The following is a 3579-nucleotide window of genomic DNA, read 5'->3' on the forward strand; positions in this document are numbered from 1 at the left end:
ACTCGACAGTGACGCAAAACAGATATCTCAAAATTTGAAAAAGGAAGAAAAACACCCAAACGGGTGATCATGCACTCATACATAAAGAAAAAATGAGGGGCCGCCTCATTGACTCTTCCAAAACAAACCCGGTCTTCAGGACCCGGGACTACCAATTCATATTTTGGTTCGTCATCCTCAGAAGTACAAATTCTGTGATGAGTGCGAAGGTTGGTAATGAATTCAAAATCGACTGAGGGCTCCTCCCCTAAGACCGTGACATCAACCCAGTGAGAGAGAGAGCATCTACAGAAGCCATTTCTTTTTATAAAAAAGGGGGTAACAAAACCTACAAGGGGAAAAGAAAAATCACCAACACGGTCTCTAAAGGGAGGAGGATGCGAAACTAAAGTCTGCAAATCAAATTTATCTACAAGGGCATATTAAAGAACTAACCTTTACCCGGAAATAAGGGTTGGAAGCAAAAGCCTTCGAAAACGCAAGAATGCAGCACGAACGAATGCAAGGGAAATTTGAAAGATCGCAGAAACGAAACAACGAAAAAGAGGGAAAGTATTTATAAGAACGTTAGGGGCATAATGGTAAAATTGGGGCAATCATTAATGAAGATGCACCGTTACCAAGGCCATTAAATCCCTACGCACACCCCTAACGGACACGACGCTTGATTAGACGTAACTGTCAGAACCAGAAGGTCACGAAAAATCACGTCGGTTTTTAAACCATCACGTCGGTCCTCTTACAAATCGGCTACGACCCGAGCTGAATACTCGAACCCAAATCCTAAAAAGAAATTGGGCTCGAGTAGGGGCACTGTTCATACCCTGGCCCAATAATAAAGGTCCAGGATCCAAGCAAAGAGGCCCAACCCAAAGGGTTGGCCTTCATCCAGTACCAGCCTTCATCCCAAGAAGTCGGTACTAAACACGACCTGCTCCAAAGAAGTCGGACACGAGGGTTAGCTGGCAGATAACACTCATTCGAATGAGTAACTGCCCCTAGAAACTCTCTAACCACTTCATAGAGCCATATCTTAACCTCCCTAAGATATGGGAACGGTTATCCACCTAAAAAGGTGGCACTACTTCAGCGGTGGTTATTGGTTCACCACTATAAATACACTGACACCATTCAGGTATCTCTAGGTCCCAATATTCTCTAACCTGCTCACACTCTTGCTAACTTAGGCATCGGAGTGTCTTCGCAGGTACCACCCCCCATTCTTTCACACGCACAAGTCGGACGGAGGAGCACCGAGTAGCAAATCCACTCGAAAGCCACCTCCTTCATACGTTTGGGCCAACCAACGCCATCCAGCCCATTAATCTCCGGTTACCCACCGTAACAAGTATATATGTTATTTAAATATGTTTAAAATAAGTACAATAATTATGTTTGTTCATACCCTGGCCCAATAATAAAGGTCCAGGATCCAAGCAAAGAGGCCCAACCCAAAGGGTTGGCCTTCATCCAGTACCGGCCTTCATCCCAAGAAGTCGGTACTAAACACGACCTGCTCCAAAGAAGTCGGACACGAGGGTTAGCTGGCAGATAACACTCATTCGAATGAGTAACTTCCCCTAGAAACTCTCTAACCACTTCATAGAGCCATATCTTAACCTCCCTAAGATATGGGAACGGTTATCCACCTAAAAAGGTGGCAATACTTCAGCGGTGGTTATTGGTTCACCACTATAAATACACTGACACCATTCAGGTATCTCTAGGTCCCAATATTCTCTAACCTGCTCACACTCTTGCTAACTTAGGCATCGGAGTGTCTTCGCAGGTACCACCCCCCATTCTTTCACACGCACAAGTCGGACGGAGGAGCACCGAGTAGCAAATCCACTCGAAAGCCACCTCCTTCATACGTTTGGACCAACCAACGCCATCCAGCCCATTAATCTCCGGTTACCCACCGTAACATTGGCGCCGTTGCCGGGGACCCGAGAGATCAACTAGTAATGGCGGATAGATCCCCTGAAGAGGGTCATGTGGAGATGGATTCTGAGCAAGAGAATCTGAACACTGAAAACAATGAGGCAGACCAGACCCTTCACCAGGAAGCCAATGATCAACACAGGGAAGGCACCTCCGGAATCAAAAACCCGAAGGTAAATTCCTCAGAGGGGCGCGAATCAGAAAAAGAAGGACCATCCCACGCAATTGAGCTCATGGGATTAGTCCACAGTCGCCTCGAGCAGCTAGAACAGGAACGGGAACGACAAAAGGAAACTGAAAAGAACCTAAAAGAGGAAATGGAGCGACGAAAAGAGTTAGAAAGAAAACTCTTAAAGTTAGAATCCTCCCTCAAAGGTCAGAACTCCCACGACGGTAGAGAAGATTCGCCCTTAGGGGAGAAAGATCCTTTTAGCGAGGACATAATGAGGGCAAAAGTTCCGAGAAACTTTAGAAGCCCCGATATGGACCTCTACGATGGAACCACTGATCCAAAGCATCATCTGAGCAACTTTAAAAGTCGGATGTATCTAGCTGACACTTCTGACGCTACGAGATGCAAAGCCTTTCCGATGACTTTGTCAAAAGTAGCAATGAAGTGGTTCGACAGTCTCCTCCCGAGATCTGTCACCAGCTTCGAAGATCTCTCAAGGAAGTTCTTGATGAGGTTCTCCATCCAGAAAGACAAAGTAAAACATGCACCAAGTCTCCTGGGAATAAAATAGGAGGCCGGGGAGTCCTTACGGGCCTATATGGAAAGGTTCAACAAAGCATGTTTGGAGATTCAAGACCTGCCTACCGAGGCAGTCATCATGGGACTAGTCAATGGTCATAGAGAAGGTCCCTTCTCACAGTCCATATCAAAAAGACACCCCGCCTCTTTAAGTGATGTACAGGAAAGAGCTGAAAAGTACATCAACATGGAAGAAAATGCTAGGCTAAGAGACCCGAGTTGGCGACCTGGTCACCCTCCCTCAACGAAAGAGAGGGAGAGGGAAGCTAAGAAGAAGGAAGAACTCGGCCTCGATAGGCCAAGAAAATATCACTCTTATACTCCACTGAAAGTTCCTGTAGTGGATGTATACAGAGAAATTTGCAATACCGAAAGGCTGCCCCCTCCCAGGCCCATTAAAAATAAAAGAGGGGTGAGCCGCGGTGATTACTGTGAGTACCATAAGATATATGGGCACTCCACAAACGACTGTTACGACCTTAAAAATGTGATAGAAAAGCTGGCCAGAGAAGGTCAGCTTGACAGATATCTCATAGAAAGGTCGGACAATCATGGAAAAAGAAAGCGAGATGACGTGGATAGAAGAGACCCACCACCACAAACTCCGGAGAGACATATCCATATGATCTCAGGAGGGTTTGCGGGAGGGGGACTCACAAAATCTTCTCGTAAAAGACATCTCAAGAGAGTTTACCAGGTCGGAGAGGGGTCATCCGACCTTCCAACCATTTCATTCACAAAGGAAGATGGGCGAGGAATAATCCCTGGGCACGACGACCCAGTAGTAATTACCATGATCCTGGCAAATTCCCATCTCCACAGAACACTAGGAAGCTCAGCGGACATCCTCTTTAAGCCCGCTTTCGACAAACTAGGGTTAGATG

Source organism: Arachis ipaensis, chromosome B8, assembly GCF_059453495.1.
Source record: "Arachis ipaensis isolate K30076 ecotype BB chromosome B8, ASM5945349v1, whole genome shotgun sequence".
NCBI classification, from domain to species: Eukaryota; Viridiplantae; Streptophyta; class Magnoliopsida; order Fabales; family Fabaceae; genus Arachis; species Arachis ipaensis.